Source organism: Anser anser, assembly GCF_964211835.1.
Source record: "Anser anser genome assembly, chromosome: 2".
Lineage (NCBI taxonomy): Eukaryota > Metazoa > Chordata > Aves > Anseriformes > Anatidae > Anser > Anser anser.
Window position 1 is genome coordinate 39,466,444 of NC_139721.1, and position 24,676 is coordinate 39,491,119.

At 36.5% G+C, this 24,676-nt stretch overlaps 1 protein-coding gene and 1 long non-coding RNA gene across 8 annotated transcripts in view; both read left to right on the plus strand.

Moving 5' to 3' along the window:
- Window positions 1–24,676, plus strand: part of TOX (thymocyte selection associated high mobility group box) — a 223,756-nt gene that overhangs the window by 9,937 nt on the left and 189,143 nt on the right. The gene's annotated exons all lie outside the window — the stretch shown is intronic.
- On the plus strand, window positions 38–23,133 carry LOC310895636. Its single transcript, XR_014580823.1, has 2 exons — window positions 38–15,645; window positions 15,732–23,133. It is a non-coding gene; the product is annotated as an uncharacterized lncRNA (long non-coding RNA).

A 24,676-nucleotide genomic window follows, 5' to 3' on the forward strand; every position in this document is an offset into this window, starting at 1 on the left:
AAGGTAGTACTCAAAGCACAAATAGAAGATGAATAACAATATTTTTACTGTTTTTACCATTATAGATGTGATTTTGAAGTATATTAAAGCTTTTATGAGCTGTACATTATCAAACTGGATATTAAAAAGTTAATGTTAGCCTCTTCAGTGTTTATCAAAGATTTTTTTATCAAATATTTTTGGTTTTTTTGTATATGCTTTTCTCTGTTGTCAAAAATTCCAAGTTAGGATATTTTCAGAGTTACAAGTACTTGCAATTGATACATATAATTTTCCGGTGTGTCAGTAATAAGTTGTTCACAGTGTCATTTCTGTTAGTAGCAGGCATTGTGTGGTGTTAGTTTTGTGGCTGGCCAGTTTAGGATGTTATAAAAGATATTCTGTAGTGCCTACCTAATAGACAAAATGCAATTGCAAAAATGTTCTCCTCTATAAACTGGCTTGTAATCATTGTTCATTGTTCTAAATATGAAAGGTAAAATTGTTTGCTAGAACCAAAAAGGTCAGAGTTTTTTTTTTCCACATGTATCTGATAACACTCGTGTATTACATAATATGATAGTTTCACACACAATGGCTTTGTGACACATTTTAATTTTTAATGAAAAGCCCCTCAAATTTTAACATAATAATTTCTTTAGAAACTGAACCCAATCTTGGTAAAATCCGTTCTTGCTAGTAACAAAAGCTGTTACTGTTTAAGTTCCTGTTCAGCAGTTAGTTGGTACGCTTCACTGGGCGTTGTCAAAAAGGCTTTTCTCTTGATTGACAACCCTGTAGGAATGTGAATGGAGATTTTAATTGCATATCATGTGTGCATATCAGAGTGAGTGGATTCACTGACTCTGCTTAGTTCCATCTCTCTACAGGTCAGCCATGCCAAAATACTTTTTTTTTTTTTTCAATAAGCAATTGATATATTTTCCAAAGAGAGAGAAAAAGTGCATGTAAGTCAAGAATGGACAGTAGAGCAAAATATTCCTGTGAATTTCGGGGGAGGAAGGTCTGTAATATGTTTTCAGAATGTTTTAACACAATTAAGACATATTTTGATGATGTAAATTCATTTTAAGTCTAAGTTGGCCAAAGATTGCTAGAATGTGTTTTTCTTCTGGCATTTGCTAGCAGAAGCATGTTTATCTTTTTACTTTTTTTTTTTTTCTCTAAGAGTACTTTGAACAAAATCAGTAAAAAAAAAAAAAAAAGGGAAAACAAGCGGAAAAATTTACTGAGGCAGACTGCCCTTGAGTCTTGCACCTTTATAAAAAGCCTGGGGAATTTGGGGGGGATGTTTTTCGCATGTGTGGGAGATAGCAGGCTTTCTCATTTATTCTCAATTCAATCCACACTCTTTGTTTGGGCAAAACTGTTACTTTAGTGGGAGACTTACCTAGGCTGGCAGAGACCTGAGTTGTGAGTCTAATAATAAAACAGAGTTTTGATATTATTTGCAATGCAAGTTTAAATATTTTTTTTTCTTCTTAAGAACAGTAAATGATACATTACTGAAAAATTACACTGATAAATACACTTCAACATTTTCCACAGCAAAGATTGCAGTTGAAAATGACAAAGCCAAAGATTCAGTATTACAAATAGTTATTATATTTTGATGTCTTGAATTAGATACCAGGTTTCATTTTACAACGGAAACCACAACACTGGCTTATTTTTTTTTTTTTTAAACATTGTAAAGCATCAGCAACTGAAAGCATAGCTACAGTACAATTGTGGGGAACTTTTAGCTGAGTTAGTGTTTTGCGCCTGTACAGAGGCATTGAAATCTAAAGGGGGATGATGCATTTTTTCCAGGAGGACGCCTGGGACAGTATTATTACTTAATCGCAAAGTGTTTTTTTTTTTTCCTGGTTTGTTAGTGCTCCTGGATGAAAAGCAAATTGACTGCCTTTTGCCTTTTTACCCTTTGTGTTGAGCCAAATTGGACTTCCAGCTTATATTTGTGTAAAGGATAGGAATGGTAGATGTCAACCACTTGTTGAGTCTTAAGGCTGCAACACCAAGGCACATCACTTTGTCTGACATCTTGCTGTTTAACTTCTATGGAGCCTGTTAACTTCTGTGTTTGACTAACATGAATCTTTCCCAATTTTGTTTTGAATGTCAGTAAACCTTTAGGAGTGTTTAAAAAAATGAATTCTTTAGAAGAAAAGTGGCAAGACTTTATTTCTAATGAAGCAAACCCCTTCTGATTTGGTTTGTGACATCAATGGCTGGTTGGGTCTATTGAGAGCTGACACTTCCAGGAATTTCAGCACTTAAAAGCAGAAAATAGAGAAATTGCAAAGATAGTAATCTGAAAGTAAGATTCACTCTGTAAAGTATGCATTCAACTTCCAGTCCTATGAACAAGTGCATCAATGAGAAGACATAGGTTTTTGACACCCAAAGATCTTTGAGTTTCGATGGCTCACACCTGTGCAAGTTTCAGACCCTGGAACTTTCAGTTCTGATAAAGCTTTTTTCTAGAGAGAATTTCTAAAATTCTTCCTGGGTTTGGGAGACTTCCATCACAGTCATCAGGGCCGCAAGACTCCCAAACCCAGGAATAATTATAGAGATTGGAAGTGAAAATCCAGAAAAAAATGAAGAATGTTTAAATATTTTTTTTCGTTGTTGAGGAAAGAAAATATTCATTTTGTGCAGCATGGTAAAGGTAGGTTCAGCAAGTGACTGAGGTTTTGATTAAAATGAGAGCAGACCCTGAAGCTGTAATTTTGGATTAACACCAGGGCCATTTTTGTAAATCACTATAGTAGCTCTTATAATAAGGTTGAGAAGATTACCACACTGCTGTCATAAGGACTTGATTTGTTCAGGACTTTGTTAGGTTATGAAGTCAAACACTTTAAGGCCGAAAATGCCAGGTTAAAGGCGTCTTGATTTTGCATTTTTGTATATAATCATTTGCAAGAATTGGTGGTTTGTAGCAGTGGATGTAGAATGGGTGATCCTGCCATTGCAACTCTATTATAAATGCAGTTACAAATGGCATGTAAATTAGGCTTTCAGGCATCGTTAAATCTGGTATTTTCCAAATTTTGGCCTCTTGACTCTGTAACCCAAGTAATATTCTTTCAAAAATAACTTTTTTGTATGTTGGATCCTTTGCTATTGTGTCTGGAGTGTTTGAGTCTCTTCAACATTGCTGCACAGATTTCCCTGCTGCAGAGTTAACTCTATTAGCAGCAGGGAGAGTTTTTCCATGGTAAGCGATGGGAGGATCAAGTCTTGCTGTGGCTAGGAAAATCTTCAGCTCTCTCTTATCAGTCCTCTCCTGTCATGGATACCTTGATACAAGCTGTCATGAGATGTGCTTCTGCTTTAAAGATTTGGGGTCCAACAAGAGAATATTTGTGTTTGGCTGTTATTTTGTCACAGTACCCAAATTTTGCTGAGGAGTCCAGGTGTATATTAAGGATTTAGTAATTTCAACAGTTTACCTTTGAACAAAAGCTCAAATAAAATGCATTTTTCCATCTCAATGTCTCTTCTGCTGAATTTCAAAGATAGTGCAACAAATAATGGAGCTGGTGTAGTTTTCAAGGTTAAAAATATCACTTGAACTCCAAATACAGGTATTGTGACCAGAATTACAGTAATATGTACTACAGTTAAACCTGCAATTGTGAAGTAAGAGAAACCCTAGTGTGTGTACCTTTACTGTATGAAGATACTAATATACAAATGTGTAAAGTAACATCTGTTAAATGTATGTTCATATTAAACTCTCTAGTTTGTATAAATCAATTTAGGTCTAGTAAAACCAGAGGATAAAGTATATAAAAGCTTGTAAGGTTGTCTTATAATATTTGTCTCTGGAGCTTCAAGGGAGTTTTCTGTGTATATAATAATGAAAGCTCAGAGAAAAAATATTTTTGAAATGGAAGAATATATTATAAGCTGAATCCATTGCCCTTTTAAGAATGCTTTGAGTCCAAAGAAATTTCTCAGACAGAATATTACAGTGGAAATACTAAAGCAGCATTCTCTACTTGGCTTCGGTTTTACTCATTCTTTTCAGAAACTCAGCATGTGAACATTTATTCAGAATAAAATATATAAAGGTTTTAATTTAGAAGTTTTTCATTGGAGGAGAAGATTGCAGACTTTTTAGGAACAAGGTAATTACAAAAGAGACAACCAGCAATGTTTAAGCAAAAGGCACATTGATGTACCAAACCTGGAATTTGATTCTCTACTATTCACTCATCAAAATCTTCCCTCTTTCTTACTTCTGAGTTTGTAATAGAACCATTCGAAGTTGAAAATAACAGAAGTAAAATGCATTTTTCCCTATTTATTAGGAGTTAAAATAGAAAGCTACCATAATAATCAGGACCTGTTTAATGGTGAAACCTGTGGTGAGGTAACATGGCTTTCTGTCCCACTCTAATAGCTCCAAGGGGAAGCTGACCAGCTGGCTAGGTGAGAGGGACACTGCTGGCGGGTCCTGAAGTTTACTTTAGTGTCAGTGGAGAAAGGGGGGGGTGCCCCAGGCAGACAAACTTATGACCTCAGTTCTTCAGAGTGATTCAGAAGTCTGTGGTTCTAAAGGCCTAGACTGACAGCGTGCCTGTCTAAGGGAAGCAGAAAAATTCAGATTTACATGGCAGCACAACTATTAAAATTAGGACTGATCAACTGAAGTAGTACTGGGTGATTTGAAAAGTTCCAGGAATATGCATTTACGGGAGCCTTTATGGAGCATTATATTGCTCTTTTGGTGGAATTGCTGACTCCAGGCAATGTTTGCTGCCTCACAGAACCAGTCCAGAGCTGCAGAGGCTTCTCTGAGGTTTAAAGAGAGAAGCATTTTTTTCTCTTCAGTCCATGACATGTCATGTTAATTATTCCATCACTGACTTCATCTGCTACTTCCATCTCTCATGTTCAGTAGAAGTTTTGACATCCTACAGCTGAGGTTGCCTCTTCAGCAGATGATTTGCCATCTCCTGCCAGGGAGTGTCTTTTAAGAAGGTAGAGTCCAAAAATGTCAGGAAATCATTTTGTGACAGTTCTGCAGCAACAGAGGGAGGGGCCCTTCAACACAAGCTTAATTGTGAAGGAGGTCTAGATAAACACTAGGAGTTGCTATGCCATCTCATGTCCCGTTGACCTTACCTCTGATAAGACCACTCATTTCCACATACCAATTTGCTGTCTCTTAACTTGGATGAGCACCTCGTTCTTCCTCAACAGCAGGTCTTATTTCAGCCCTTATCTGGTGGTTCAATACTTAATGCCTGTAGCTCTTAAAAAAAAAAAAAAAAAAAAGACATTTGGATTTGAGTGTAGTAGAGTACAAGGAGTGGACTGCTCATTTATGTGAGTTCTTTTCCCTTTAGGGCCACTCCACAATACTCTGCAAAGAGAATTTTACTATTTAGTTTTTGTTGTTTGTTTGTATGTTTCTCTTTTTTCTCTGCCTTTATAGATCATAGGATTGATTGCACAGCTGAGAAACTGGCAAATGAATTCTGTTACACAGAAATAGTTAAAAAAATACCTTAAGTTTATTAACCACACCAGTGCTGGAGTGATGAAAGGACCTGTTTATACCCACAAAAGTGGGGAAGAGAAAGGTCAGAATTAGAGATGGAATTCCATACTTAGTTTGAAATTTGTAGTTATGGCAGCATATTTTGTATATAGGATTATTACTCTTTGGCAAGCCCTGCTGTGTCTAAACACTTTTGGGTGGGCTAAGGATGAAGTTTCAGTTAAACTCAGAATTTTCCTGCTTTTGTGGTTTTAAACTTCACATTATAATAACATTTCATGAGCATCAATTTTTATGGTACAGTTCATTTGTAGAAAATGCTATTTTTACGTAGTCCTAGCGCTAAAAGAAGTTTGCTGCATTAGATTTTAAAAGGTGAACTTCGTTATGTTTTGATTTTTTTTTCCTGAAAAAGAAATGTATCTTTCAGGATACAGAACTGTGACAAGCTGTTTGTGAAATAATTCAACAAATCTTTTATTTTCTTTTTGTCCCATTATCCTAAAAAGTAATGCAGCCATGAGTAAAACTTCACCTTCTCAGTGCTTTGGTGTATGGGCTGAAATACACTTCTGAATATCTTATTACATTCTACATACACCACTTGTACGGGACTGCCAATGTCTGTCACCAACCCTTCCTTAATGCAGTCTCCTGTTCTTAGTATCTTGTGTTTAGATTCAGTGCAGTGCAAGGAGAAAGCTGCTGTCTTTTTAATGTTGAATTTTTAATATGTTTCAGCATATATAATGATTTCATTACAGCACTGAACAGAATTAGACTTTATTTTTTGCAGATACCACCATATATGAAAAAGGAACCATTATTTCCTCCCTTGAAAAAGTGTGTGTATGGTACATTGCATACTCTGTTCTGTATGTATCTGTCTCTAAATTAGTTTGTATCACCTCTGTTATAAAACTCTTTTTCTTCCACCACTCTTCTGAAATTGCCTTTCATACTCAGTGTAACCTATGAATTGGCCCTGGGAGTGAGTCATTCCAAGGTTGTTGTTCTTCCCTTACAACTACATTTAATATAAAATGCTGTGCTGTATGTTGTGTCCATCTTGTTCAGATGGAACAGTGTCTGCTGAGATGGAAAAGCGGAATGCAATATCAGAATACATTTAAATGTAATAACGTCTCTAGAATCTGTCTTTTTGTGGTACAGAAATAACAGCTCTCCTGCCCTTATCACTTCTTTGGCTTTTAGAGCCATATGGTACCAGAGTATTTCAATCACAGTCTGGGCCTTGTAGTCCTTTCCCTAGACAAAAATGCCACTGATGTCCAGGGGAGTTTTCCTTTCTTCAAGGACTGCAGTTTGGCCTCATGTCAGGTACATAACCCTATCTTAGACACCCCTTTTCATGACATAAAGATTTACGTAAGTTTTATCGTTCTAAATATTCTGCACATTTTTGGTGTTAATGAAATGATACACCTGGGGTTAATTTTCTGGACTGTTGCGTTTTATACATATTGGCCCTAAAGAAACCATACCAAGAACATTAAATTTATTTTCTATTGAGTGTTATTTTTCCTATAAGCACATGTGGATTCCAAGGTCCATCAAATGCAAAGATTTTGAAGTATCAAACCAGCATCAGCTATCACAGTTACAACCTCACATTTTAACTGTCCCTCCCACAATTGCAAAAGTGTAGCTAAGTTTCATTTGAGTTGTACCTTCCTCAAAAAATAATCTGTTACTATTATTTTTCCCTGTGTAGTGGATCAATCCAAAAGGTATTTTGTTAGAAAGACAGGGGTGCATGCAGGCTGTGAAACAGGGATAAGAGACAAATGGACCAACCCACTGATAACCTGCCTCACTGCAGTGCTCCTTACAAGATTCCCTGCAGGTCTTCTACCCAGTAAGTGGGATAAATTGTGCTAGCAGCTGGAAGAGAACTTCAGTGGCTGAGGAAAACTTCCATGCCAGAAAACTTGTTTTTGTTTTAAAACAATCATATGTCTTTCCATCCTCATGTTCACATTCTGGGCTTTCAGAAACACCTGGTTCCCTGCCCCTGCCCACACAACATGTCTTTGTGTAAAGATACTCGACTTCGAAAGTGGTCATACAGTGTTGTTTCATAGTTCTTCAGAACAAGTTTTCCTCTAGATCAATGAGCAGATCTGGTTTACTGTGTGACTGTATAAGGGTGATGAAGCAAAGAGAGGGAAGACTTCACCTTTCGGTTACAAATTTAGAATGGGCTTTAAGCCAGTTCTGCAACCGTGCTGTGAAATTACTTGGGGATTTTGCAAAACAGTGAATAGACTTCCAATTGATGTAGGCACTAATCTGTCTTTGTGCACAACCCCATATATACATCTACCTTGGGCATATTTGGGAAACAGCCTATAGGTGCACCGTTACTGTGTGTAATTCAATAATGAAACGTCCTAAAACTCACCAGTGGATGCAATTCTAGTGGCAAACAGAGGTTTTTCTACTTAAAAAGATATTGAATGTGATCTGGCATTGGCAGTCCCAGCTGAGTGAAGTGTATAACAACCATTCTAGTTTGCAGTAGTTTAAATCTGTCTTTAAAAGTGCTTCAGGAATCATTTTGAAGTAGAAGTCTGAGAATATGAGATATACAGAAGAAAATGTTTCTGTCTGTCATGAAAAATCTGTATCTAGTTAGAGGCTGCAGTGATTGTGAAGAAGAATGATAGTATCTCAGCTATGCAGTATGCATTTTTGACTGTCAGAATTTGCATGTATTTAATGCATTGAACTGTTTTAAAAACACAGTTCTTAGGATACTTGTCAAAATATTTTCTATAATGGATGAATTTAAATCTAATTAACATATTCATGTTTTAAATTTATGGGCTTTTTTGTCTAAAGAAGTGAATAATTTATATTCATATTTAAATATCTCATTTATGCTATATTCAGATATAGTATATATCTCAGATTTAAGTTGAATTTGGATGTTGTTCAGTCAAAATACATCCTACTCATCAACTTTGCATATTCTGTTAAAGGAGTGAATAAATATGTTTTATACCTACAACCTATTTCTTGATTATTATTTTTTAATTGTGGAATGATAAAATGAAGATAAAACTACATCCTGTGTTTTGCGTAAAAATTTGTGTGTGTAATTTGTATAAATAAGGGTTCAAGAGCTAATAGCTAGATGTCAGGTAAGACATCTATATAAGCTCTCTGCTGAGTTCTGAGTAATCTTTTGTTAGTTTCCCCAATAATTCAGTCTAATCAAGTACAGGGATGTAAGTGATATCATGTAATAGCTTTTTGGAATCAATAAATATGCCATGGTTTTGAATTACTAGCAGTGTAGATGTGGCTGATAAGCTCAATTGTTGGAAAACTGATCCCATAAAAATGAAAAGTGAGATCTTTAAAAAAAAAAAAAAGATGAAAGCAAAGTCTTTTATGATACAGAAATAAAGTGTGTCCAGGTTCTATTTTGCATAAATTTGGACTAATGATTAGTGATATGATAAAAAGAAATATGCAAGTTTAGCAATGATGTGTTTTGCGGTCCAGGTTATTAAAAATGGATAAAATGGAATTTAGGGTTAAAGAGATGGGATATCAGAACATCCTCAGAAAACTGCCTTGGTGTCAGTATTTAAATTAGAAACTTTTGATTGTAACAGAGAGACATATTGGTTGCTTTCTAAGGCTATAAAATAAAAGTAAAGCTTTGGGTTAGGAATCCTCAGTGAAAACTGGCACAGCCAGTTTAGAAATAGAGATAGGCGATAGAGATATTTCCTCTAAATATCCTTGTCTTTGTTCATCTATTTTAACAGTATGTCTTAGTCTGTGACTGTCAAACTTCCAAAATTATTGTAGCATCTTATTAAAAAGATGATAAAGCTTATGCATGGTATGCTAAGCTAGTGTATAACCACTGATAGATATAATTTGTGTTGCAGGCATGGTTGGAAAGACAGGAAAGAGTTTTCTGATATTGAACAGCAACAAAAATCTCTGTGTGTGGCATAGATCTTTCTTGACTTAGGTTCTTCCTCTAAATGTTAGCTGTTTTATTCTTCCCTAGGTATGGGTTGAACTGTAGTGTCTTTACTCCACTGTTCACTAATCAGTCTCAAAGTTCTTGATGGACTTCTGTGAAGTGGGAAATCTTGTCCAATTTGGATAGCATAAGTACACTGAATTTCTGTGTAAGATATTTAACGTAGTTTAGATGGCATCTCTGTTTACTGAATAAAGTTTATGGTAGCTGGCCTTGTCTGAGATGTTTGTGTTATTGGGCTTTGTTTGACTGAAACCTACCTATGCAATGCATGCTGATGTTTCTCTTATGGTGACATTACGTATGCCAGTCCATGAGCATGGAGGCTAACCAAGAGGGGAGCGGTAACAAATACGTGGGTGCCATTGGGATTGAGAATTTAGTGTGTTGTTAATGCACTTGTGGAGAATGGATAACAGTTTGATGCTTCCTCTCCCACAGTATATATCTTAATGGAAGCTCTATGGATAGTAGCATCTGTAGAGCAGAGATATATTTAATGAAGATAATATATTTTATAACTTGGGCTGTTTTGGTTCAGTACTCGTAATTTATTTATATGTTGGTAGCAACCATTTTAGTGCAGTATAAATTAATAACACTATATTTAGTAAATATGAATTATAATCATTGTGCTATTTAATTTGGGTCTAATAAGTACTTGCCAGACTAATGTGTAGTCATGTAGTTGGGCAGATGTACAAAAATGTCATTAACTTGTTTTGATTTGCAGACAGTGATGTATGTGGCAATGTCTGTGAATACTCCTGCTTTTCTTACACCACAGCTACCTCATTTGCCAAATACGGCTATGATCCTTTGTCCATGTTAATTGAGAATGGCATCCTTATTCATCATGTGCAGGGTTTTTTTCAGCCATTAAAATGCTGTCCAAAGACTACTCAACTGAGGAAAACTACGGAATAATACAAAGTGCTTGTTTATCTGTTGTTACAAGCCTTCTGTTTTAACCCGTTGTAATGAATGGGAAAAGGGACTCTCGTCTGAATACAATGTTGTTGCTAAAGAGCAGAAATTCCTTTTGGAACATAAGCATTAATAATTGGACCGGGACTTGTTTGAAATATTTTCATCAGAAATGTCTCTGTTCAATGTTTCTTCTCTTTTTTTTGACCTTCTGAAAAACAGTGAAAAATACATTAAGATAATTTACATTAGTTGTCAAAAACTGTGTTTATTTCTTTGATAATAAAGGTTTCCATTCCTTGATTAAATTTATGTTTATATTTGACATTTTCCAGGGATGCATAAATTTGTGTGACAGGTAAAGTCTACATGCTCCCAGTACCTAGTGCCAGATTGAGTTGAATTTGGACACATCACATAAATAAAAGTGGTTTTATGTTTCACCTTCATCTGGTAGGTGAGCACTCCACCTTTTCTTGTGAAACATAATCGGTTTTGACATGGCAAAATTAGATCCTGGCTATTTATTATCTGCTGAAATCAAAAACCATAACTGGGAAAGCATGTGGTAAGTCCATTGGAGCAGCTTGCATGCAGAGAAGAAAAGGGGAGGCATTCCAATTTTATAAGCTCAAGGTGATTTTCTCTAACACCTAGACCGTTTTAATTAATTACCCTGAAAGATTGAGTAAATTATTATTTGAATACTTTATGGCATTACATGTTAACATTTCAAGGACAAAGTGCTGTACTTAGCTTTTCAACAATGCTTCATCTGTCGGAATATATCTTCTGAATTTATGTAGTATACTGCAGTGTAAAGGGTAGTCAGAACTTGAGTACTATGAATTATTACAAGGAACCTGAGTCAAATATGATCTACTGAAATGGGTGCCCTAATATTTATGGCCACCTGGTAGGGACCTACAAATTAAGAAATCCACAGATCTTACTGCTTAAGAACTAAGATTTCTTTATCTTTTTATTGCATGCTTTTTTGCTCTTTTGAGATATGAAAGTATTAACAGAATGCTATTAAAATGTTAGTTGTCATATGTGTATAGGCTTTGCTGTTAATGGCATGTCCGTGAAGTACAGCTTTGTATATGTGTGGGGTGAGATGCTCTTTCACTTGTACTACTTATACAATATTCAGAGCTTCTCCTCTCTTCCTTTGTGACTTTTAGTTTTGACACTTTAACTGTGGGAAAAAGTCTTAGGATATGAAACAGTTTTTTGCCTGGTGGACATACCTGTATGTTTCCTAGGACCTGTTTAAATCAGCAGAGTACGTGTAACATCGTGGCTTGTTTAGATGATGTCTGTAACCAAAACATCAGCAGTACTCCAGCTTTACTGGAGCTGTACTATACAGATATAATCTTTCTTCCACTGGAAGAGCATACAACCTTTTAGTAACTTCATCCTACCATCAGTAGATTAGATTAAATCCCCATTTACTGCATTATATTAATATTTTCAATGGCACACTAATCCAAGAAATAAATGTGTCAGTTTCTATGGCTACACCGTAATGGGCACAGCCATAAGACAGTGCCTTAAGGCCACATAAAAGACTTAATGTACAGATTGAATAGAAGCACATTATTTATTACTAAGCTATCAAGCTGAGAAAATTTAGTGATCTCATTTTTTAGATTTGCTCATTTGACCTGGGCCAATTTGCTTGGCTGATAATATTGAGTATTTAATACCACAATGTTTTCTCAGTTTTAAGGATAAAGTGATTCACACTAATTTGTTTCAGACCAGTTTGGGAAAATGAATGATTTTTATGCTCCTGTGATATTTATTGATAATTTGTTGCATTTTTTTTTTTTTTTGTGGCTTGGAAATTAAATAAGACTCTTTCAGCCCTTGAACACATTAAAATTCAAATGTACTGTGACACAATGTGCGGGAGACTTCCTCCCCCTCCCCCCCAAACCTCAAGATACCTATCTTGTGGCATTCTGAGTTACAAATAACTTAGTATGAAGTAAGATGGGGTGACTGGCTTCAGTCCTGAGGACTCCTCTGACCCTGCGAGGAAGAGGCTAGGAGAGACTTGGAGGCTGATGCCCCTTTTGCTCTATCTCAAAGATAGAGCTCATCATCCTTGTCTTTAGTGGGTCACCCTTGGTGGAGCACTGGAACTATAATATGCCATCTTAACTTGGAAGCCACACATGGAGTTTAGTCCTTTGAGGTGCATGATACCTGCCTTTTCACTCTCTGCCCTGTGATGACTTTAATATGTTGCTCATAGGGTAAGAAAACAAGCCACAAGGGTTGTAGATTAATCTCTGCCACAGCTTGGCTTCCAGCAGCAGTGATGATGTTTGCTGGTGCTGGTGCAGACCAGAGCATGACTGTGCTCATCCATATTAGAAGATGACAAGAATTACAGAAGTAAAACACTCAGGAGATCTGAGTGCAAGCTAACATGAAGTGACTGGAAGGCCTGTTGATTAGAGATGGTCAGGCGTCAGACCCATCAAATACCAACTAGGTGAGAGATGGTGGGAACAATGAGGTAGAGTATGGTGAGAGCAGGTTTCTTCTCACAGTGTTTCTCTTCCTTTTCAGAACATAACAGTACTTTGGGAAATGCCGATTGTTCAAATGGATCATGACTTGAATGCAGACTAGTGACTCACCAAATAATATAACTTTGCTAAAAATTTGTTACTTGAATATAATTTGAAGAATCAGCAGGTTATTTTCTTTCCTGCACAGAACTTGTGGTTATCACGTCATTTTCAAAAGGTTTGTTGAAAGACAAAATTATTCCTACAAAATATTCTTTTATACTTCCTAGGAGATCTACTAATAACACTTTTAGACTGCAACACTTGCCAAGAACTGACATTTTCAGAATTTCAAATGTCAATAAAACTTCTTAAAACATTGTAAGGAGGCTGAGTGAAGACAAGGGAGACTTAGCTGAACATATTAGTGGTTTTAACGCGGGTCTCCCAGTCTACTTAAGCCTTAAAATTTATGTTGTGGAAAAGCCCATTTCCAGTAAGTCAAAATAACCTTCACGGCAAGTTTTATCAACATGAATGCTAAAGAAAAGTGACAGATACATATAGTGTATAGCTCATGTGGAATGTGAACATAAAGTTTTAACCCATGAGCTGGTTACAAATAAAATAATGTGTCCATGAAATAATACAGACTTGAGAAAGCAGAAGCAGAAAGCAACTTTTTCATCTCATTTGCTCTTTAGTATCTTTGTCTATTCAGGACATGTAGCACAATGAACAAGTGATTGTTATGCAGTTTTACCTAAGGCCAGAGTAGCTGGTATGAAAAAAAAATATAGAACTATTTACAGTGTAAATTTTAGAGAAAAGTGGAAGTTTGAGGCTTCTGGACCTGTATGTGTTAAGCAAAACCCTTGGTGGCATACATAGTTTGTGTTATATACTGCTTGTGCACTGTGTTAGGTGTAGTGTTTCCAAACACAAAATTTACTAGAAACATGTGTTCTGTCAGCCTCATTTATGCAGTCTGGTACATGGAAAACACCTGATGCACTGAGCACATCGTTACATTAGGAACAAATTGTTATGTAGCAATGCATTTAAACTGATGTATCTTCTCAAATTTTGTTTTCTGTCTGCATTGTGTTGAGAAAAAAAAATCAATATTTCATCAGCTGCTTATAAATAACTAGTCTTTGCATCCAGCCCCCATAAAGTGATATTATCAGGACAGACTTTCTGAAAGAGTTTGGGATCCTGTATGAGTCACGTGCTCACTGTCATTTTGGCAGTACATTCCACATTTTGTTCAGATCCAGTCTTGTACTTTCTAGGTTAACAATGTTGGCAGGGACACGAATGGCAAAGAAAACAATCCCTGTTTAAGCCTTTTGTTTGGAAGAAATGTAATGTTGCTAGCAACAAAATTATTTTCCACAGGGACGAAGACATCTTGTTGTGTTTATTGTATTCTGCAAAACACTGAGCATAGCTTTATTATAAGCAAATGAGACTTTCCAAGTAACAAGTGCCCTCTGTTTAAACAAATGATTTTCTATGCAAAGGTTAAACACTGAGAGATTTTTCTTCTTCGAGTCATACTTATGACTTTGGAGAGTCACCAAACAAGTATGCTTAAAAAAGAAAATGTGAATGGAAAATTCTGAAGCATTTTGCCCTTTTGGTTCCTAAGAGTGAGCTATCGCTTTTCTCCACCATAGTCATTAATAATGACAGATGTATGTGGTGCAGAGTTCACATACATTATTGTCAGTAACAGGGATAGAGAGAGAATATTTATTACAGCAGAAGGAGGGAGGGGAAAGACGTGATGTTGAATCAGAAGACAAGAGCAGAGTTCAGTGTTTCTTCGTTTGGGTGGGGAGGAGGGTTAGCAGAGAGCATGCGTTAAGGTTTCTTAGAGACTGATGCAGCTCTCGTTGAAATCAGTTGAAATACTGCTACAGGCTGCAGTGAGAGGTGGATTGATTGGATCTTTATTATATTGTGCTTTACAGTATTTCAGTAATGCAGATTTATTTCACCTCAGCAAAGCTCTTATTAGTTTGGATTTGCAAACAAGCATAGTAACAATCTCATTTTATTTATTCATTTTGGTGAACTGACCAAACATTAAATCATGTTCATGAAGTGATAAAAGGACACTCTCAGCTTGACACCCATTCATTTTGAAGACATGAACAAGTATAACTTTCGGTTGTGCACCTGTCCTGTAGCACAACTTGACAATTTTTCTGATTTTTATTGTCCATTTTCCCATATATATATATATATATATGCATATATGTATATTTTTTCTTGCTTATTCTGCTGTGTGGAACATAAACACAGCATCCCCCAGAAGAGTAGGGAGACTGACAAACTGACAGTATTTAGGCATCACTGGAGATTGTATACCAATGGGCTCACATTTCATTCTACCTGTCTTTAGTCACTTGACTATGCAATCCAGAAGTCAAGGAAGACATGAAGCATCTCCAAAGGAGTCATTTAAACATTAGGAATCTTAGTCAGTGATTGAGCATGAAGGAATTCAGTCCTTCATGTCATGATTCTGTTGAAAAATACATTTGAAATGATCACAGAATCACAGAATTGTAGGGGTTGGAAGGGACCTCAAGAGATCATCAGGTCCAACCCCCCTGACAAAGCAGGTTCCCTAGAGCAGGTTGCCCAGGTAGGTGTCCAGACGGGCCTTGAATATCTCCAGAGAAGAAGACTCCACAACCTCCCTGGGCAGCCTGTTCCAGTGCTCCGTCACCCTCACCGTGAAGATGTTCTTTCGTATGTTGGCGTGGAACTTCCTGTGCTACATTTTTTGGCCATTGCCCCTTGTCCTGTCCCCACAAACCACTGAAAAGAGGTTGGCCAAATCCCTCTGTCTCCCACACTTAAGGTATTTGTAAACATTAATAAGATCCCCTCTCAGTCTTCTATTCTCAGAAAACAGACCCAGGCCTCTAAGCCTTTCCTCATAGGGAAGATGCTCCAGGCCCCATATCATCTTTGTGTCCCTCCGCTGGACTCTTTCCAGGAGGAAATGATGGACAAAAAGTCCAAAATTTCATTTGGTAATGAATGATGTCTGGATAGAAGGTTTGGGAATATGAATACATGGTGCAATGTATTTATCATCTGACGAATTGTGTCCTACTTAAGAAATTATTACCAGGTGAACTTGCATTGTATGAAAGACAAATAGATGGAACTTGGATGCCTGTGTTTTTGTGAGAGACACATAAGATTGGATTGTTATACCTCTGCCCCTATCCACTGCTAAGGGATTTAAAAATTACCAACTTTAAATGTAACTTTCTTTGTCATAGAGCTTTTTTATAATACATAGCAATATTAATTTACATTGGATTTGGTGTTTTTTTTAATTTACAGACATAGATTTTTGTACCCGTTAAGTATCCCATTGATTCCTGTGAGACCTATGGACTAGCACAGAAGTTTGAGAAAGTGGAACGTATTGCAATAATTGGGACTGTTACTTACAGACTGTTCAAGTATCTGTATACACAGGTTCTCATTTGTACGCTTGGGTTCCTGTTCCTACAAATACCCATTATTATTTGTGAGCATATCATTGTGCTAAAAATCATCAGTAAATTGCTAATCAATAAGACAATTATTGACTGCTCTGTAAGGAGAATTTATTAATACACCATGCTACCTCATTCCATGTGGTGTTTACAGTCTCATTACTGAAAGGTTATAGAAAAAAAAAAAAAGCGTCCATAAAATGCCTTGAGAAGTTAATAAATCCAAGTCTTGCAGGGGAAAACCATTAGTACATTATTAGCGTGGAAAAAAATAATCTTCAAAAGCAGTTTACATGGTGCTAGCTCTGGTTCAGTGTCTGACTGATTCGTCAGAATTAAAGAAGTGAGGCGTAGGGCAGAAGATTGTCACTTGGTGGTTGGATCACCAAAGAAGGGCCTGACATTCACTGTGAAGTTAAGCTGGCACCTAGCTGTCCATGCCAGATGTTCTTTGCATAACATCCTGCTCAGCAAATAGAACAGTTCAATTATCTGCTATATTTTTGTCCAAAGGAGCAGTCCCAGTGAGTACTGGAGTACTCTTTTGAGGACTTGACAACAGGAACAAGAACCACGTTATAAAGGGAAACTTTTTGCTATTGAAAAAAATTACCAACATAATTTCAGCGCTGTTCCTGCTGTTACCTGCTTGTGCCTGTGTAGTGGAGTCCCTGGTGACATTGTCACAGATGCTTGTTCTTCAGCTGTTAACAAAAGGTATAACTATTTTTTGGTGTGTATTAGAAATGCAAAAGTTTCTCTAAAGGGAATTGGTAAAAAGGGACTGATCTTCACGTCCTGTAAGCTGGGAGGCCCACTGGCCAGACTATGCTGAACCATTCTATGCAAGTCTTAAAACTTCCACAATCATTTCTCTGGGCACTGAAGTCTAATTTTTAAAAAATTCTATTTCAACAGGTTTCCATTCACTTTATTGGATTTTAGGGGGTCTTGTTCCTAGAATAACTATAGTCCACAAAATAAATAAGCAACTAAACACCAGCAGGTTTATAGCTTGTTGTTATATGACTTACTTTCTGCAATAAAATGATAGTACTCACCCTCCTAGACAGATAAGATGCTTCTTTTTGCATGTAAGGTATCCTGTGGGATAAAAATCTATCCTGTTTCAACTCTGTATGTCTTATTGTTTTCTGTATGTGTTTTTTGTTTGTTTGTTTGTTTTTTACTTTTATTGGCACTATTTATATATTGGCACTATTTAAACTACAGCTTTTTAAACTTTCAAACATGAGTGTGAGACCTGCTTCATACTCCCCCCCCCTTTTCCCCTTTTTTTTTTTTAGGAAAATATATTATATGCTAACACTCTTTTACTGTGTTGGACTGTGAGTTGAAGTGAATTTCATGTAGTTCATTAGTATGCATACTTCAGTTTAAATATTTTTGCAAACAGTAGTAATAAATAATTTCTACCAAAATAAATGTGAGTTTTGAGCTTCCTAATGACTATTTAACAGATAATAACATAAGGGGAAAAAAGGAAATAATTATAGTGCTTCATCCTTTATTAATGACAGTGTAAACAACATTATAATTGAAAACAACATTGAGTATAAATACTAGAAAGGGGTTGCACTGGAAAAAGAAGTAGGTTTGAAGCCTTTGAGCAATCATAAAATTTTGCTTATACTTCCCAGCATTTGAAAGAACTGCAAGTAATTCTAGAGGTGGAAAAAGAAAAGCTGAGAAACGAGACAAGCACTGCAAAGATTTAATTGTACTCCAAATACGTTAGGAAGAGGTAAGAGTAGATCTTGTCTGTGGTACGAGTGAGAAGAGTTGGGAGTCCCCCAAAGTAGGTGGCTGGATCCATCCTAAGACCTATCACTGACACCATTGTAGGACTTCTCTTTTTAAACAATCTCCCTAAAAAAATGCCAGTGTGTGGGCTAGCAGTCTGGTTTGTCTTTTCATACCTAACATGGGCCCCATCAGGTGTGCGTGCAAAATGTCAATCTGTTCCTCTTTGTGTGTCTATCTGACAAGTGTCTGGAGAACGGTCTTCAGTATTCAGTTCTGTAACTTGGTGCTGCATCATCTCCTTCTTCATGTAGCAATGCATGAACTTCTGTGTTCAGCACTTTTTAGCCTGTGTTCATTGTATGATTAAGCCCACCAAAGCCGATCTTTTAGTTTATCTCAATCAAGTTTTATAATTTGAAATGTTTGCTTGTCTCTGCTGCTGCTTGACAATCAAAAGGTTATTTTCTAAGCTAAGTGAACAATAGAATACTGAGTTGAGAGTTAGAGTAGTGATATGAGAAAAGTTAGCAGATCTACAGTCATTACAGAATCAACTTTGATATAGTGTTTTGATTTGCATAGTCCTGATAATTCTGGAAGCACATGAATATATTTTATTTTTGGAGAAAGATTTTTTGTACAAATAAGTTAACCTCACTATATTAAAGAGGCATTACAGAGGCCAAGTAATTCTTTGTATGAAATGTGTACATATGCTAATATTTTCCTGAACTAATGAGTGGTCATTTTCTTTAACTGTTAAAAACTGCTCTGAGCTGCATTGCCAAATCTACCAACCTTGATGGTAGTTCTAAAAGTCTATCATCACACTGTTTTGATAGGAGAAGGCATAGCAGGCATAGGACAAGTCCAAAGTAGTAAGCAGTTCTTGTTGTTGGGAGCCTACAGATCAGAATAAATACAGAGGAAGAGGAATGAATTATCTGGCATTTTTTATGTTCACTTGGTTAAATACATTTACATTACTTTCAATAGGAAGCATTTCCATAGTAATTTGATATATAGAAACACGTATAAACTGTAACCAAACATTGTGTTATATCATGTCTACAAGGGAAAGGTAGTGAGTTCCAATTCTGCAGGAGTCACCTTCCATTAGGGTTCCTTTCTGTCCTTATTCTGTATGTCAGATGGATCGCTACATTTAATTAAGCAGTAACAATTGAGGTGCAGATTATTTCCTGGGGATTAATGACCAGCTGGACAGAGTTGATAGCCCAAGGTATTGGATAGATTAGGCTGCATAGCTTCGTGGATTAAGTAGGAGCCTTATATTGTAAAGGTAGTCACTTTGAAAAGTGTAAGAGAAGCATCAACTTGACGATAAAGTCTATATTTTTTATCTTTTGTTCCTTCAGCACCAAGTAGATCAGTACATACCCAGTTCTTGATCATGCTGTTGTCCCAAAATGGCCTGTGTTTAAAACAACTTTGTTCAGAAAGACAGCCCACTCGTAGTTTTACCTCCAGATAGTCCTGTTGTAGCTGGGATTGGCTGAGGATACGAGACACAGGTTTGTAGAGAGATAATAGATCTTTTCTCAAAATATCACACAAGTTCCTTAGCCCAAAAGTTATTTTCCATTTTTGTTACAGTTTGCAGACTGCTTATGAACAATTTTGGTGTTGTTCTGCACTAGGTAATTGATTTAATTAAAGTTTTATGGACTTCATTTCATTGATTCCTCCAGTACATTTTGACATCGTCATTTTTCATAACCATGTTGAATTTCAGCTGGAACTATACACATCTATATCACACTTTTACCAGCTGCCAGTGTTTGAGTATCAAATTTTATGTTAAGTCCTTCATTTTTTGTTTCTGTTTTTATTTTGCCTGGAGTTTGGAAGAACCAAAGTCAAAACCACTACAAGCTAGAGCCTCTTGTTATTTTGAGCCTGCACACACTAAGAGAACGTACCTAAGGAGGGCCCAAAGACTCAGTTTATGTTCTAGGGACCTGTTGGAAGATGCAGTCCACACTTTTCAGTAGATTCCACTGCAAGCTAATCTACATTAACAGGAGGTTGGTCACATGCATCTTTCTTTCCATCCTGAGGTCAGGATACATTCATGGACCAGCACTGGGGTGCATGTTGAGACATGCTTTCTTTGTATAGTGTTGTATGCAGCCAAAATTAGTCTCCTCCTGTTTGCAGTTGAGGATACCCCAGATTAATAGGGGAGCTTTAGGAGTTTCTTCTGAACTGTTTCTTTTCCATCACAGTCTCATTCCTATTGAGGAGAAATTCATCATCAGTTGTCCTGTATCATACTTCCTTATGTATGTTCATAGTTGATTTTGCTGTATTTCTTATTGCTTTAGAGAACTAGCTGAGGTCTAAGGTTCCCGACTATCATTGTGCAGGCAATTTTGTGTCTGCTTTCTAGGTGCAATTAACAGAAATAGGGGAGATAATAAAATGTCAGAATGTTAATAAATACAATTTTTCCAGCTAAGTGCTTGTCTCTTATTCCTTTCATACTGCAGGTGTGCTGTCACCATGATATCTATGCCCAAAATGCAATATGTAAGAGAAGCACATCAATCGCTGTCTGTAAATTAATGATTTTCTTCGCCTGTTCCTTGATAGAAAATGAAAAATTAATAATGTCCTAAATATGCCATAAAACATTCTCAACATTTTTCTGACTTGAAAGAAGGAATCCTTGTGGGCTGGAGTTTGTCCTGGCCTTATGTATTTATATTACTGAGGTAGCAACATCCTAAAGGCCCTCCATGGGCCAGGCCATGACCGGCTGTGATTCTGGCTTTTCCTCTCACAGGGTGCCTGGGACATCTCACGTCCAGGGACTAACAGAGCCACTGCCATGGCAAGGGCCCTTGGATTGTGACTTCCCTCCCCAACCTACTGCAGACCATATTGACATACAACAAAGAGTATGTTATGCGCCATGAGATCTCTCTCTGTGCACCCAAGAGCTGTTGAGAATACTCCCTTTCAGGGCATAAGCCAGTTTATCTTTCTGTAGAAAGCTCACTTGAACCTATGTTACATTTGAGTAATTGGCTGCAAAGTGCAGCCTTCTAAACTGAAATTGTGAGAGCCTCCATCTTTCTGAGTAGTAAGGGTTGAATTGCAGGCTGCCAGAGCTGAAAACAAAGTACAGCTTGAGTGAATCAGCCAGGATCCCATACCACACATAGACCAATGTTTAAGAGAAAATCTCATTAAAGAAAACATGGAAAAAAAAAAAAAGAAGAAAAAAAAAAAGACAAGGACTTTGTGTGACTGTAGCTTTAATGATTTTCCCCTGTGCTTTTTTTTTGTTCCCATACAGTATATTTTGAATCATTTTTTTTCTTTTTCTCTTTAGCACAAGGTACTTTCATTAACTGAAATCTTAGTTTTAGTAAGTTAAATGCATACCCATTGGAAAACAATATTTCTTCAACCCAAATATTTCTCCTTTTTCTGTATTAAGTCAACATGGGACTTTGCATTGTTTACTTTAGTGTAGTGATAATTCAAATGAATAAAAGAAGCAACTGAGCACATTATTTCTCTGGGTAGAAATGGGAAGCAACTTGCTGTACACAGAATCTGAAGTATGCTCATTCAGGCATTAAGAGACCTTATGCAATCATATTTCATTTTCTATGTGAATTTGTGTAATTTGGATTTTCTTTATATTTTATAACATGCATTTCTGAAAAAAATGTTAGCATCTGAGAAATGTTAGGCAAATATCAGATTCCTATGTTTACTGATTAAAACATTTCTATGTCAGAACATTTGAAATACACAGGAATGTTTTAGTTCAACAATAAATAAATTAAAGATAACATTATTAAAATAAGGTCCAAAGGAATGAAAACTCTTATTTGTAAGACCTGTGGAAGAAAAGAATTGAGGAATGGAATTGTGTGCCTGAGTGGCATGGCAGTTTGGATGAGGATGTGAAGATGTGATGAAATAAAAAAAGGAGAGAGTAAGTTTCGTGGGCATCTGAAGATCTGTACATCTAATGGGCAAAAGTGTCTAGAAGGGAACAGATTTCCTGGCTGCAAAGAGTGGCCCACTAGCAAAGTGGAGGAAGAAAACTGATAATTGGGAAGAAATAAAACTAAGATAGGGACTTGGTGCACTGGAAATAAAGAAGAGAAATGGACAGTCAGAAGATAGCTGCTCTGCAGCAATTTTTTGATATACTATCTCCACAAAGCAAGAAAGAGATAATAGAGGGGCCAGAAGCCAGAAACAGCTAGAAATTGCAGAAGATAGGAAACTGTGAGAAGATACAGGCTGCTGGTTGATCTACACCAGCATCTGACATGACACGCAGCTGCCTGTTCCTTGCTGAAAAGAATCAATGGACCTGGCACCAGAGGAGCTAAATACAGTCAGCAGAGTAGTGTTCGTTTTGGGCCAGGTAATGCTGCCATCTGCCATAGATCCTTGTCAAGGCCTGGGAACAAACTTAAAGAAGAGGAGGACATTTCAGTAGAGCAGAAATACTGACTGAGTGATCATAAATTGAGTCAATTTTAATTTCATTGAGATATGAGCAAAACAATGAAATCATTTTTGCAGGACACTTTGAACAATCCAATAAATTGGTGACATTCTACTGCAGAATGACCTTAAGAGATAAAGAAACTGCATATATTTGTATACATATAGTCATATATACATATACAGCTCTGTATTCAGAGTTACATACACTTATGTTCAGGTCTTATTTTCAAATTTATTTTTTACAATTTGGAAATAGAATGATCAATAAGAAAAGAAATCAAGCTATGACTAGGGAATAGTTACAGCCAGGACCAGTAAGGAAAATCCAGAAGCAGCAGAAAGCAAAGCAGTATGTAGAGCTGTTGCAAGCTGGTAAATTGAATTGCTTGCTTTTTTTTTTTTTCTTTTTTTTTTTTTTCATAAAATAAGAAAAATATTGTGTTGCTTCCAGATTGCATATATTTGAATAAGAGAAGTGTGTGTGGACAGCAATTCTCATTTCCCATTTTGATAGGAGGAGGAAAGTCTTTTGCAATCTCTTTAAAAAGAGATATCAGAATAAATACTGTTATAAACTTGATGAAGTCATGTGGATTGAATAATTAAACATAAGGGAAAATGGGATGTATTTTTATTTTCAGTCAAAGATGCAAAAAATCAAACTTTATTTCTGAAGTGGCAGCTAAAAAAGTTCTTAAGTCCTGAGGGACTCCAGCCCTTAGTGAAGAACCAACTCAGGAAGAGCAGTAAGACTAAGCAAGAAAATCTATATAAGGATTAAAGTCTTATCAGGGAGGTTAAAATGGCCAAAGTGAAGCATGTTAGACTTTGCAAACGGTAGTGAGACAAACAGTCAAGGTTCTTCAACTTTATAAATAATAATAATAATAATAATAATAATAATAAAATAATAATAATAATAAAAAAGAACAAGGAAAGAAGTACAGCAGCTGTGCAATACGGATAGGTCAAATCTACAAATTGTCTTTAAGCATCTCAATACCTGAGCTGGATATATTATATTCAGTGAAGACAAATAATGTGGAGTAGTTAGAAAAAGGAGTATGAATATTGAAACAACAGACATGTAACAAAGTATTTAAAAGAGCTAAATGTGCCACAGTCAAGGTGATAGAGTTCTGAAAGGACTGGTGGAAGAATATCACAGGACCTGTTGGCTTGGTTTTGAGAGTACCAGGGGCACACGCTGTGCATGGTATTGGCTAGCAAGGCAGTGTAACCTACACAGAAGGTGGTTGAGGTCCTACCATGTCTAGACTGAGCCCAATACCCCAGCTAGTGGGGTATTCAGAAGAAGTCTTTTTTCTTGTTTTTTAGTCTGGTGAAAAGAAGGATGTTAGAGGAGATTTCTTCTCTTTATAAATATCTGAAGCAGAAAAGCACTAGGGAGGGACAAGAGCTCTTTCAGTCGAAGCACAATATTGGTATAAGAGCAAATGGTTACCAACTGCCAGTGAATAAATTTCCAGCCATCAGAACACAATGTTTTCAGTATACCATTCCAGTAGGAGTAATGGTGAGCAAATGGCACAGGCCTTGACAGCTGAAAGGGAGGACGTTCACTTCTGTGCAACTCTGTTTCCATAAGTTTTTCCATGCTTCCTCTTCCTTTCTGCAAGCAGTGAACTAGTTAAATTGCTGAGTAACTCTAGAAACAGTGCAAACAAGCAGCAGCTGCACTATTGTTTCCAAATAAACGTATATTTAAATGACCTGGTGAAGGATAAGATTGAAATGATAACGCTGTTGGATGGTGAAGTGTACAATAGAAAGTGTTACTATAGACTGTGTCATTTTTTCCATTCCAAAAGTGTTCTTAGTAAGTATTAAAGCTAATCAATGACAC